Below are 15,951 nucleotides of genomic sequence, written 5' to 3' on the forward strand. Positions count from 1 at the left end.
TCATACATACACACACCCATTCAACCCCCATATATATATATGTATATATATATATATATATATGTATATATATACTTATGTACTTCCTACGAACCGCATTGACATAGCCTTCAAATGCAACTCTTTTCATACTAAGCACAATGCTACAAGCAAACTACAACATTTTATTTCCTCACACACAGATACTTATGTATAAATATGTGCCTGTGTGTGTGAAACTTTTGTGAAAACAGTTTTATGAAAAATATAACATATTATATCTTTTCTCTATTTACTTATTATATGTTAGCAAATAGAAATACAACTTATCTTTAAAATATAATTTAAAGAACTAATTTTCGGCAATTGCATCGCCCTACTCCAGTTTATGGAAACTCTAATAACTACACTCCTTATATATCGGTGCAAAGTTAGATATCTTTACATATATCTATCTATATATATATATATATATATATATATATATACAAGTAGAAGTACTTGTCGTAGACTGGGTTCAAAAACAGCCCACAGAAAATGGATTGTGATTGATGAAAGTATGATAGGTTATGAAAAATAGGGGGTTGTAAATAGGTAGGTTTTGATACTCAAAAATTTTACCCTAAGCAAAATATGATGAAAGTAAAGATAATTTTCGTGAAAATATATTTTTTTATATCAACTTTGTTTCCATTCGCAGCCAAGAGAGACCAACAAAATGATGTATCCTTACAAAGCGCAAATGTTATATATATATATATATATATATATATATATATATATATATATATATATATATATATATACAAGAAATAAATGTTACCATAGTCAATAAAAGTTACTTTTATGGTAGAAAAGTTCATTGGTTTGTATTTTTAAGTAGTTTGTAAAAAAAAAAAAAAATAATTCACGAACCAGTTTAAAAATAACTCAAAATGGCAGCGACTTTGAAATGGGAAGCCCCGTTTTCAATTTGAAGGAGGGGCACCTGAGCATTCTCTGTTAACAATTTAAGAGAGTTCCTTCAACGTAAGGAATATTTATAAACATATTTTAATGTTTTCGTTATTTTGTGCTTGAGGAATATTCGATTATGGCATCTGTAGTTTATATAAAAAATTAATTTAAGTAGTTATCGCCTCAAATTTCGTTTTAATTTCGGTTCGCTGAAATTATTTCAAGTAAAGAGCATTAAAAACTATTTCAAAACAAAAAAAACATGAACTGAATTTTTATTGACTATGGTAACATTTATTTCTTGTATATTTATTTTTTCGGGTGGTCGTTTGTTGGCTTTTCTGCTAAATACTCTTACTAAATAATATCGAAGACATATCGAAAAACAAAGAAAAAAAAATTTTTGAAAAATAATGAAGCTTTACTTACTTTAGTAAAATAATCCGAAAGAGCAAAATGGGATATTAAAAAATTAAACAGGTAATTACTTAATTATTTTAAAGCAAAGAATCGATATAAATATGAATAAGAAGAAAATGGCACCCTTTTAAAGCAGAACAGCTTCGTTTCAGTTTTACAGTATTGAACGGTGTAGTATTGCGCAGATGGATTCAGAGTTGTACTATTGTAATGTAAAGAACACACAGAAAGCGTTGTAATCAACTGAATTCCTTCTAATACACTAGCAAAAAGGCTTAAACAGATATATAAATAAAAATAAAAAGGTTATGCAAATGTTTTTAAAAAGACGCATAATTACGTGAGGAGGGTTTTTTCATTCTTTTGACACGCTAAAAAGTAGCGTTCTTATTTTTTATTATTTATTTATTTATCTATTTTCGAAAGAGTGCCATGTATTAGTGGAGAAGAAAAAACACAGATTTATGCAAAATTTGTGTCGAGAATTGTCTAAAGTTGCGACATGCTTTTTTGGCTTTCACTTTAATAAGAACGTGAATTTATGAGGTGCATTTATTCGATACAATATGATTCAACTCAAAAAAGCAAAAGTGAATTAAGATTAAAGTTAAGGTATTATTGTGGACCCTCTCTCCTTTAAAAAACCTTGTTAAACTTTGTGACATATTTACATTCTATGGAGGTCAGGCGCGAACGAACACCCAATAATTTTATTATACCATATTTCTTCAAAATGAAACATAATTATCAAAGTATACTTACGCAAATAGATATGAAAAGGCTTTGTTAATATTTGTGCCATATTTCCATGGAGTACAGGCGCCCACAATTTTATCATACCATCCCTATTTAAGTTGGAATATTCTTATGAAAGTATTCTTATGTACATCTATATAAAAAAACACTTGTAAACGTTTTTTTATTTTTCATTTCTTATTTCCATACATTGGAGGCCAGGCGCAACGCAGACTCCACAATTTTCATTCCGTTCTGCCAGATCAAGCATACCCATTCCTTCTTCTGGTTTTCATTGAGGGAAGACAAAAACTTACTGCTATGGTTTTAAATGATTTGAAATAACAAGGGGGAGATTTGATTCTAAATATTTCTCAGGTGTTATATGTCCCCTCATTTGGAAATAGGGTACGATTATGAATATCTGCAGGATCAAATAATCTTTATGAACTGTTAAATTTACTTTGTGTATGAAAACCAAAGATGGGGAGATGAAGGATATTACAAATATTTGGAATCAAGCTTGGCCTTGCTGTTATTTCAGATAATTTGGAACCATAGCAGCAAGTTTTTGTCTCCCCTCCATCAAGGACAGATGTTTGGAAAATATCAGGTATTTTGTAATTTATATGCAAAACTAGGAAAACAAATGACTATGATTGAAATATTGTTAAAGGTGCAGAACGAAAAACTCACTTAAAATTACCACTTATATAGGTTTCGAGAGTGCTGAAAACGATAATAATAGAAAAAATCCCAGGAAACGAGTAATGTCTAAGATATGAATAAATTATAAAGTGGGGAGGGTACTTTACCATATTTATTTAACGCTAAATGAGCATCTACTTTAGAGCCTTAGTAACCTTAAAATGGAGCTCATTTTACGTTAAATTAATATAGAAACGTTATCTCTCACCACGTGAAACAGTAACATCCGACCTTAAGGTCAAATCTCATATAGCCCACTTCACAATTCAGGTCATTCGCTTTCCTATAAGCTTTAATTTGTAAAATTCTAATCAGTAGTTTCCGAGATTTCGAACTGCATGAAATATTGTAATATCTGCATGAAATAGTGTAATATCTACAAATAGAATATTGAAATGCTCATATCTTTGTTACTATGGGCTCAAACTACATGAAGGTTCGTAAGACTTTTAGAAGAGTATAGTACTATAATATATATATAGTTTAAATTTTATGCCAATTTGTTAAAAAGACCTTTATTTCTAATCAAAAATCTATACCCAAATTAGCATACAGTTATATAGTGTCCTAGGAAGTCAGCTTTAGTTTTGCTACTTTGGGGTGAATTTTACTTCGGATATTTTTGCGAGGCACCTAAGATATATATATAAATTCAAAATGGCGCAATAGAAACATATTAAAGGTATTTGCAGCCTCTCTTCAAATTTTCGGATTTTAATTATGTCAAATCACACTTTATTTCCTTTTGACGGATTGATTGACGCTAAATAGGAAAATAGATCCACTGATTGATATAAGAATTAAGTAGGTGATTTTGCGTACAAAACAGATACTGTAAAGAATTGTAAATGTCAAGTGAATTTATGAAATAAATTATAAGATGGTCAGCATCATGAATTTGTTAATATAGTTTTTTTCATTATATATATATATATATAAAATGGAAATACAGAACGCTTCATGGATACGTTTAAGCCTTAAGAGAATAAATATTTTTCAGTTTGTGCTAGATAACCCTGAATAACCCCTACACCTGTGAATGTGGGCAGTTGAATCTGTATATATATATATATATATATATATATATATATATATATATATATATATATAAATTATTATTAATATTATTTTTTCCTTGTACACGTGTTTGTGAATTATTCCATGGATTTCTGCCTTTGGATTATTATGGATCATCTTCTTCCAATTACGGGATGTCTTTGGATTTTACTTGTACAAATGGAAATTCTTTTAACTTTCTTGAAGTTTTACATTTGGATTTTACCGTCACTGGATTTTTTATCTTCCACCAGACTATCAATTCATGTATAATCACCTTTTTCTTTACCATATTCCCTCTGCTTAACTTATTTTGTTTTCAAGTAAGATCTTTGACTTACTTGTTGTTTCATCAAATACTTCTGCATGCAAAATCCGATCCCGCATTTTGCTAATTCCTACCCTCTCATGAGAAGGAGAGTATTTCTTCGAAACTCCGCGGATTAAGGACTATCCATTTATCTAGTGTTTCCTTTTCAGATTAAATATGTTTTTAACTCATTTCAAAGTGTTTTTTAACATATTTTCTTAACTGTTTGCTCATATATATATATATATATATATATATATATATATATATATATATATTGTACGATAAAATGCAATTAAAATAGTACCGATTAAAGTTTATTTGATATTCAGCTAAAGAAATAAGTTATAAAAATTATAACAATGGGAGAGTCTCTGAAAAGAAAACATTGAGATATTAGTAAAAGCAATCCTAACAAAATAAAAAACAGAGATACATCTGGACCAAATCATCTCCCACAATTATATTCGATTTGTTTGCATTAGCAAAGCGTAACGCATTTTATGAACAGTAACAGTCAATGCGCATAAAACTCCACATTATTTTTACTTTTATATTTTACTTTGAATGTTGATGCTTCAAAAATGATATGTAGAAAGTCATTTTTGATAAGGTAGTATGTTTGTGGTACAAACATCGTTTGCCTTAAACAAATAATAAGCTTTGTTCTAAAATTATAACAAATAATTACATTGAAATTAAATGTTATAGAGATGTTTTCAAATCTGATGTCGAGCATATTGGTAGCCGAAAAGTATATAACTAGACAACAACAAATACATTTGGGAATCTTATTTTCTATTCCTATTTTCGTCTTACCGCCATTTTGATTCGCATATGAGATAACTCGCTGTATCTACAGTGTTGATTAATTAAAGTAAAAGTTTAATTAGTCCAGATATATGCATAATATATAATAATAATAATGTTTCTATATTTACTTTAGAACTCTCAAGCCGTTCAATTACAACACGAATATAGTAATAATAATTAAGATCATAGGATCTAGAATTTGACCACTTTAAAATATAAATATGTACAAACTATTAACAAAAGTAGTCCATACCCTTGTTCATCACGTCTCTCAAATAGTTGTTGTTTCTCCATAATTTAATTTTTAGAAATAGTATATTGTATATATTTGTTTTAATGAAAATTTCTATTTTGTTGTTATTAACAATCGTTTGGTGTCGGGGAGCTAATATAAATATATATATATATATATATATATATATATATATATATATATATATATATATATACATATGCATATATACATGCGGGGGTACGTTTGTGTATGCGTGTATGTATATATATATATATATATATATATATATATATATATATATATAAATTAATTCATTCGAAAAATGGAAAGGGCCAATTGTAAAATTAAAGAATAAAAACGTATATTCAATTTAACGAATTATGCACACACACATACACACACACACACACACACACACACATATATATATATATATATATATATATATATATATATATATATATATATACGAGCAAGCCGAATGTCTCTGTCGTAAAATACGTGCAAATATAATATTTTGATTTATTATTATAAGATATTGAACTCAATATATAGTGTGGATTTAAACAGTTAAAAAAAATGACCATCGAGAATCGAAACCAATAGAATATATTAAGTTTCCTCTCTGTAGACCAAAAACTGTCAGAGGCGTTTTGCATGCAATTTTTTTACAAATATACTAACGCATACATAAATATATATAAAAAGAGGTGTGTGCTTACTATACACTTTTTTACGCAAATATTACGCAGATATAAATTAAGTTTGAATATCTGTACGATTATAATTACACGGAATCTTTAACAAACGACGATTATTCCATACGAAAACGGGAAAAAACTATTAGGGAATTAATTAAAATGAATATTTAAACATATGCAAATTAGCTAGATCTTTTGCAGATGAATGCAATACCACGCTCATATTGTACACAGTTGCATTTTACTTTTTAATAAAAGAAACAAATATATATATATATATATATATATATATATATTTATATATATATACATACATACATATTTATATATATATATATATATATATATATATATATATATATAATCGATATATGCACACAGTGGACGTAAGCATGTATTCCAATAGTATATATACACACACACATTTATATATATATATATATATTGTTGTGGTGGCACACATTCATTTGCATATGTGGACAGTAATTACACATAAATAGGAAGACTCAGTTAGTCTGAGTGTGTGTTCACCAGAAGCCATCGAAGGCCGCCGAGAGCAGATATGTTTCTCCAGCAAAGACTCTCTTATTTGACACTATTATGTAAATATCCTGTAAATATACCTTTTCCTGATACACTTCTTATTTGATCTACCTTTGTTTGTTGAGTCGTCATTTGTATTGCTTTCCACGTTACTTGTTTCAATCTGCAAACTTAACATATATAAAGAGAGAGAGAGAGACAGACAGACAGACCGAGCAGCAGCACATATATAAGCACATGCGCTTACATATATGTTCTTTTCAAAGATAGCTTGTTCGCCGCATCACATCTTTTTTATTTGGTTAGTTGTTGTCAGCGTGTTAAACTGTTAATAGTAACTCCATAGCTTGGTCAGCAATTAGCTTACTCTGGCATTGTTGAGTCCTCAACGCAAAGCAATTATAATGTTGAAATGTATTCTAACCATCCATAAAGCCTATTGTAGCGTGCATTATATATTTTTATATTGCAGCTTGCTTTTATGGACCAGTTCTTGTTTTCAACGTGTATTTCTGTGTGTCGGTGGGTGAATGGGTTAGTTAGAATATCATAAAACGCAACTACATTCCTGATACACATCATTCCTGTAAGGCACTTAAAAAGCTGGGGTATTTAGTGTTTACTAATTACTAAAGCTGTAATATCATTTAGTTTTACGGGTGAAAGAAATTAAATTAAATTATTTCTGAGAGATCATTACAAGATTATGAGGCTTCAGCCAATATAAAAGATAGCTGGCGTTACTAAACTGAACCCACGGTCAAGGAGTAGTAAGTGCTATTTAGTCTCATGTGATTCAGACTTTTTAGTATGACAGTGATTATATAAAATACAAAACACGACGCTAAGATATTTAAAAGATTACATTTCTGAATGTTTAAATGACGGCTGATCTTTTTGAATTGTTTTGATCGAACTCTTGTTCTCATTTTGAGTGTTATTTGTGCAATGTTTCGGTCGGTGTAGCCTTCGACCTTTGTAAGGCATGTAAGTTGTTTTCCAAAATGGCGATTAGCATACCTGACGGATGTTAAACTCTAGATCGATCGAAATATGGCACAAATAACTCTGAAGATGAGAACAATAGTTCGATCTAAAAAAGTAATGTTAAAAGATTAGGTTTTTATTGTGACAAACAACGATTTTGAAAATAATAACCCGTTTGCCTTCAAGAGAATTTATTTTTCAACCAAAATAATCTCTATTAATATTGGAAATGTAAATAAACTGGTCAAAATGGCATGTTTGGTGGTGTATACCAGGGGCGGAGATTTAGTATCAATGTGTCACATTTAGAAACTGAAAATGGTGAGGAAATCTCTAAATCAAAAAAATCAAACAATACAACGTCAATTTAATCATGAGACAAATTCGAATTTAAAAACATATTAAAACCATAATTTTCTATTTCATACTATGTCTTATACTTTTGTAAAAATAATCGTATTGATGCAATGGGATTTTGAAGTAAACGTCTTTACTCTCGCTGGATAATAAATGACAGGAATGACAGTATGAGATGTCTGTCATTGTCTTTAATAGAATGACACTAAATGAGAGAGAATTTTTAGTTCACATGTTTTGATATTTTCTTATTCATTTTCAAACTAAATGTTCTTTTATTTTAAAATTAAGAATTTTAAGTTGAAATTGATATCTTTATGAGTGCTTAACTGATATGTACATGTTTATTTATTCACGCTAATTTGAACCTTACTTTAAGCAAATATAACGTTCAATTTTAACATTTTTCTTAATTTAAATTAGGTTTTATTATTCACTTAAAACTGATTAAGTTTGAAGTTACTTTATTTTGAACTGAGGACTTTTTATAGTGCAATTTTTGTAAGGAACAAACAATGGGAAATCATATTCACATAAATGCGTTTGTTATACTTTCACAATAATGAAATGTTTCTAGGCGATTATGGTCTAAGGATGTATGTAGTGTATGCTTATGATGTAACATGAATGCGAAAGTCTGCTGTTTGAAATATTGTTTTCCCTTATTTCTCAGATATTTCGTTTAGTTTTCAAAATAATATCTAAAATAAATGGGGAAAAAATCAAGCAAGAAATTCAGACAGCATCCTGGGGTTAATCAGAGGAATTCAGTGGATTGAAAAAACATACAGAAGTAACAACTATAAGCGAGTTATATACATATACATATATATACAGTCAACGTCTAAACACATAATTTCATTATTTGATATGCATCTGTCGTTTACATTTTAATAAGGAAAAACTTATAGTTTAAAAAACATAAAAACAGTACATCATTACCTCGACATTCGCACTCATCTCACTGTTCTTCCCATGTCATGTTTTATTACTTTTATGCAAATAATTGAGTGCACAACATTCATCGTTTGATTTTTGCTCTTTTATTTTGCTTAATGTTTTTATGATTGCAGCAAGAATACAGATTCACCAGTTAGAGAATAAGGTTGTCATTTATCTGAAATGATAATTGACAAATCGGTTTCTAATATTATATAGGGAAAATATGTCATCTAAATCTCTTCTAGATTTTACTTCTTTATCACACTTTTTTGCCTATCCTATTTCCTAGATTAATCTGTCTACATATACACATGAGCTGTACGTGTGTCTTTATGTATATATATATATATATATATATATATATATATATATATATATACATGTATAATGAAATAAAGATTACAATTAAGTTTACCAGACTATTCATTCAGGTGAAATCACTTTTTCCTCACCCTATTCCCTCTGCTTCACTTTTTGTTATCAAGTAAGATCTTAGCTTACTCTGGCATTGTGGAGTCCTCAACGCAAAGCAATTATAATGTTGAAATGTATTCTAACCATTCATAGAAGTTAGTAGTTTCACCAAATAAATTTGCAAACAAAATCCGATCCCGCATTTTGCTAAATCCTACCCTCTGATGAGAAGGAAAGTATTTCTTCGAAACTCCGCGGATTAAAGACTATCAACTTATTTAGTGTTTCCTTTTCAGATTAAATATGTTTTTACCTCTTTTTCAAAGTGTTTTAACATGTTTTATTAATTACTTGCTCATATATATATATATATATATATATATATATATATATAAAAGTGCATGTATTTGTACGTATACATGTTTGTATATTGTTGCAACATTTTCTTTTGATAGATGCCTGATTAAATATAGATGACACTTTATGTTAGTTATTTTAATGCGGCATAACAAGTGCACGGCCAGTTATCTAAGGATATCCTCCTGCGTGAACAAGAACATACCAGACTTACAGGCGTGTTCGATTCTCATATTTTTTGTTAAGAACGTATGAATTTAAAAGTAAATATATATATATATATATATATATATATATATATATATATTATTTAATGTCGATTAACTGTTTCGAAGTATTTAAGATTGACTTATCCCTTTTCGTTACGGGTTTACAAAAGAATAGTCCTTTCATTTTTTTGACTCTCGAGTATATATGTTTTTAGATAGGGGCATGTGGTTCCCGATTGATTAACTGTTTCTGTGTCGAATATATACTCGGGAGTCGAAACAATGATAAGAGTATTCTCTTGTCAAAGCCGTAGTTATGGGGAAGGTTTTTGCTCAAATCCATAAAACTCCGAATATGATATGGAAACGACAATTTCACTTTCAGAGAAGGATAATGGCAGCTATTTTTATTAATATATATCTGAAAAATAGTTTGGATATCGGAGGGAATCGTGTGCTACTGTTGCATTACTAGTATTACCTATTTTCTTAACGGACCACGTGTTATACTAACACGCATTGACATTATAGCTGTTATTTAAGCTAACGAGGCGTAAAGGAATTCTTTCACGTAACGTTGAATAATATAAACAGATAGAAGAATTTTCCCCAAACAATTAATTCATGAATTCTTTTGATTCAAATATATTTTAATTTTTAGTCGTTCATTATCTGACTTTTTTTTTTATAAAAAGGCATTGAAAAATGTGCATTCATAAAAAATGATGTGTGTCTTTTCAAATAATACATACTAGCAGGCTGCCTGGCATTGCCCGGTCGTAAAATATGCTTAAATATGATAGTTTGATTAATGAAGATTGCGTATTTATCATATTATAGTAGACCTTGGCAATATTTTTTTATTCTTTTTACCTTAAGCAAGACATATTACGACTTGCAACGTGGGGGTAACTACTTAGAATTGTGTCTAACTGTGTTAAGTGGGGAGTTGAGCAGCGAGATTTTTGTTTTTATTACATGTACATATTTGCAGGTTAGTACAGAGAGGTAAAAAATTCCAATCTAGAAGTCCGATGGAAAGAAACTCTTAGAGTAGACGACTTTCCAGAACTAGGGAGCCGACAGTAATGCTGATAATCATGTAAGTGGGGAGTATATACATGAAGGGGGCACAAGTGATCTGAGTTCATCAGAGCATATTTTATTAACGTACATCTAAAAACGTAATTTTTTCTTAGAAATCAACCATGCTGTTTTCAATCACCACAGATAAATATGTTTGCTCTTACAAGATGGAATCCTTTTTAAATCTCATACGGATAATTCACAACAAAATGGCCCCCACTTCGATAGAGCGTCTGCAAGGCGTTAATTTCTTTTTTCTTTTGATGATGGCAATTTTACATCAGTTTTCGGAGGACATTTATAAGTTATAAAATCCGTAGTACTAGTCACGCCATATATGTTTTAAAATGGTCAATGGAAGAATGTGTCTTTTCAAATAACACATACTAGCAGGCCGCTCGGCATTGCCCGGTCGTAAAATACGGTATTTATATGATATTTTGATTAATGCAGATTTCCTAATTATTATTATAGTATAGTAAACCTAATATATAGCAAGGATATAAAAAGTAAAAAAAAAAAAAAAAATGACTCGCGCGACACCATCGAGGATCGAAACCAAAACATTTACCTTACGATTTACATTTTCATTTGACGTTAATGCCTGAGCCATGAAGACGTGTTTACGCCAAGACTAAAAGTTAAAACAGCAGCAAGTAGCTATTGCGTTGCATGCATATTCATGGCGCTGTCGTTCGACATTTACTGGCAAATTCCATTTTCTTTAATTTTCACACTTTTGCACCGATTTATCGGCTAAATCCCAAATATAATCCGTTGCATGGTTTCGAATACCATATATATCAATTTCCCGCTCTGTAGACTAAATACTGACAGAGAAGTTTGGGAGGCACCTATTTTAAACAATAATATATACGCGTACGTAAATATATATAGAAAGAGCTTTTTGTTTACTGTAATATTTTTATGCAAATATTATGCAAGTATATTTTTATGCAAATATTATGCAAGTATAAATCATATATAATATTTGCATGATAGTAAACTGAAGATGATCATTCCATAAGAAAGCTAGAAAAATTTGAAGGGAATTAATTAAAATGGATGTTTTAAAGAATATGTAAATTAGCTAGATCGTTTGCAGATGGATGCACTTCCAGGTCCAACATATAACAAAGTGTTTTCTCCTTAAATAAATAGATACAAAAGGTTTTTAATATTAATATCAATACACGAAAAAAGTCATAGGACCATAAATATGATAATGAATAGAAAGTCAAAACTTCGCAGTCTTTCATAATAATAGATACATTATCAATCTACAATTAGATTAAATATCAGCATAGCGCTGACTCTATATGGGATCAAATTAACCACAGCCTCTTTTTAAACAAATCTTTGATAACTTTCAAAATATCATCTATACCAAATTGATGGTTTTTCTAAGCGTTGTTCTCTTTGTTCCTTCTGTACTTAAAAAGAATAGTTCTAATCGATCATATTATTTCCTACATTCCAACCTAAGTTCGGTTCTAAGAACTCGATTCCCTTCCCATCTCGACTTCAGATTGATTAGATCGTCTCTTTGGATGCGAAGCCTCATTGATATTCAAACTAATGCACATCAAACTACACCCCCCCATGATTATTAAAGATCGTCTTACATAACCTCAGGCAGAGGTCGGCAATCACAACCATTGCAAACATCGCTAGGTATTACGAGGCTCTTAAGCACTGCAAGACACTTCTAACCTCTCGAGCACCGCTAGACTCAACTTGCCCCTTGAGTACCTCTAAACTCTACTAGCTTCTAAAAAACCGTTAGACTTTACTAACATCTCAAACACAAAAGATAATAAGTCCAATTGTAATTCGCCATTATACGACGATGGGTACAAAAAGTCTGAACAGAATTGCATTTTAATTTTCTATACTTTGACGCTTTTGATTTTAAAAGTTCAACTTGAAGCATTCCATTCTTCTTGGCGCTTTTAATGTTCAAAGTTTAACGCGAATCGTTTAATATTTCTATTTCAGGATATTTTCTATTCTCAAAATTAAACAGGAATCGTTTCTGTCCATTTCTTGGCGCTTTTTATTTTAAAAGTTGACATAAATCGTTAAATATTTCGATTTCTGAACGCTTTCAATTATCAAGATTCGATGCAAATTGTTTCTGTGTATTTTTGGACGCTGTCAATTTTCACAATTCGACACGAATCTTAATTAAAATTCATTATTGAGATGAGTATTATTTATATTAATTTATTTAATGCGGACTATTGTTCTCATTGTTATTAGTTGTTGGAATAGTTGGCCGAAACAGTGTGAAACAACAACCAATAAAGATGAAAATAATAGTCAGCAATAAATAAATTAATATCGACACGAATCGGTTAATACTTACATTTCTTGACACTTTCAATTTCTACAGTTTGGCGCGAATCATGTGAATTTTTAATTTCTCGGCGCTTCAAATTTTAAAAATCCCTCTTTCGTCTCGGTCGCATTGATTTTATATTTCATGCCGAAATAGCATGTAATTTATAACATAATGTTTCTCAGCGTTTGTACTACTTTCTATTTAGTTCGGTTTCAAGAACTCAATTCCCCTGTACTCTTTACTTCAGTTTTTTTATAACGTCTTTTTAGTGGCGAAACCATATTAATATACAAATCAATGCATCAAACTACACATTCGATAGCAAAATTCGTCGCTGGATTTTAGGAATAAAAAACATGATTTCGTAAGTAATATTTGTATTTCGCATCACAGTTATAAGGAATTTATACGAATCAAATCTACTTTTTTTACTTTATAAACAGTTATTCAAAGCATTTAATATTTAATAGAGCCCCGTTTTTATAACTATTTTCTCTGTATAAAAAGCAATGTCAAAAGATATTAGTATCTCCCAGTACATCCTTGATACTATAGATGTCTGTTTCAACAGCTATCCCAATGTCCGTTTACCTATTTTAACAAAGACAGGGTGATACATTTATCTTAATATGCTTAGGGCCGTTATTATTTAAATATGTAGGCCTAATTGTATAGACAGGTAGAATTCAGCATAAATAACGCATTTAAGCGCTCAAGATTATTTGTACTATTTTTTATGTTATACATAAACTTTTATCAAAATAGGATATATTCAAATTTTAGCAATGCTGTGGCCTTATTAAAATATTACAAGTGCGATTAGAAATCCTGCCTAACTTTTGGTGCCTTTCCTAGTTAATCATTCATGAGAATAGTTTTATGTACATTTTGTGTACATTCTCTAAACCTTTATTCGATAATGGCGAAACGAGTCATTAATATCTATGTATATCTAACAAAATGAAATATGTACGATTTTAATGTTCTTCTTTATGTTTACATGCCATTCAATCAACTGCAACACTTCGACGGTAATTGTCGTCAAAAGTCGAAGTCTCTTTTCTATCACGTTTGCAAGCACCAACATCTGTTCGTCTTTTGTTCTTTACACGATCTAACTAGCCAACTTTCAAACTGCCTTCATTTATTTTCAATAAAAATAAAATGTTTAAAGAAAAATTTCTAACAAGGCCGAAGAATTATGAGTTTGAAAGGATAGGGCGATTGTGACAAACTAACGCTGCTTATACTGACATAGCTAGGTCTGACTCACTATACTCTCACCACAGCACTGCAATCAAACTATATATTAATCAGTGTGTTTAATGAAACATAATACTAATTCTCAATAAAAATAACAAAATTTCTTAAGAGAAATTTGACACAGGCACAAAAATTAAACACTAGGCTGGAAAATTATGAAATGGCTAAAGAATATCGGTCATGACAAACTAATGCTGCCTAAGCTAATGTAGTTAGTTCATACTTTCACTCTACTCCCCCATGTCAGCGAGTAAATTCATCATACAATATACTACCATGACTTACATACTAAAAATTCATATTTTTTCTAATATGCAGCGAGACTTTATCTGTAAAAATAGAAAAAATAATGCGATGATATTTTCTGTGTAAATAGCAAGGTTGAGAAACTGACCCCAGTAAAAAGTGGCAGATACGTCTCTTTGCCATCCGAAATAGCGATGCGCGTCCAGACGCTAAATAACAAACAGCTCCTACGATAACATCGAGATTAAACTCTGCGTCTTTCGCAAATCAGAACAACAGTCACATAAATAGAAACGTATGGTGAACTAAGAAAATATAATGGGACAAACTAAAAACGGGAACTAATGCTTCCTCTTACACACTCCGTAAATTATGAACTTAAAATTCCTAAAATTTGGACCCTAAACTAACACTTGATTTTGTAAAACGGATCAAGGATGACGTTTGTTTTCTGAACGAAAATTCTCTTGCCTACAGTACGTTCAAATAGAAATCAAGCATGGCCCCACTCACGCGAGAGGCAAACGTCACAGATGTCCACTTTTCCACAAACTTAGACGAGGAAAGTAAAACTTCTCCAACTGACTATCACCGTGTGTGATCTGCTCTGAATATCTGATCCTCATCAACTCTAACTTTAAACCCTCCGAATCCTATACTGAGAAACCTCCCTTGTTTATGACGTCAGAAGTGACTAGAAGTAGATTTATAAATTATTGTCCAAACACACCTTTGGCAAACAAAGAATGCTCAATTCTAATTCTAACCTATTTTAAACAATATATTTTAACTCGCATTGTGCATTCATTTAATTGACATATTTAATATCCAGATTTCTAAAAGAATGGACAATCGACTCTTTTTCCGACATAAACAATATTTAACTATTTCGAATAGAATAAACAATGGACTTAATTTCTAACATTCCATTATATATTATCTTTAACACTTGCTTACATGGTTCGATTCTAACCTTTTGATTTATCTAGTATGTCTTCTTACCCATATATTTATTTAAGAATTTCCCTCGAAAACTCAATTCAAGATACAAAATCATTCTCAGACCAACCCTTATCCCTGTTCCAAATGAAATACTTCTCTGTCTACCCCTCCCTAATCTACGAAACGATACTATTTTTTAGGTGATATAAGAGAATAACATTGTGTCTTGAGTTGAGTTTTCACGATAATTTTTTTGCCTGAAGAGGTAGTCTCTTCAAGAACTGGTGACTATAGAAACATCTATGCACATATGTAGCCATCAATATCTGTATAAATAAATTATATAT

The sequence above is a fragment of the Euprymna scolopes genome, chromosome 10 (genome assembly GCF_053919585.1).
Source record: "Euprymna scolopes isolate OS-2025 chromosome 10, ASM5391958v1, whole genome shotgun sequence".
Taxonomy (NCBI): Eukaryota; Metazoa; Mollusca; class Cephalopoda; order Sepiida; family Sepiolidae; genus Euprymna; species Euprymna scolopes.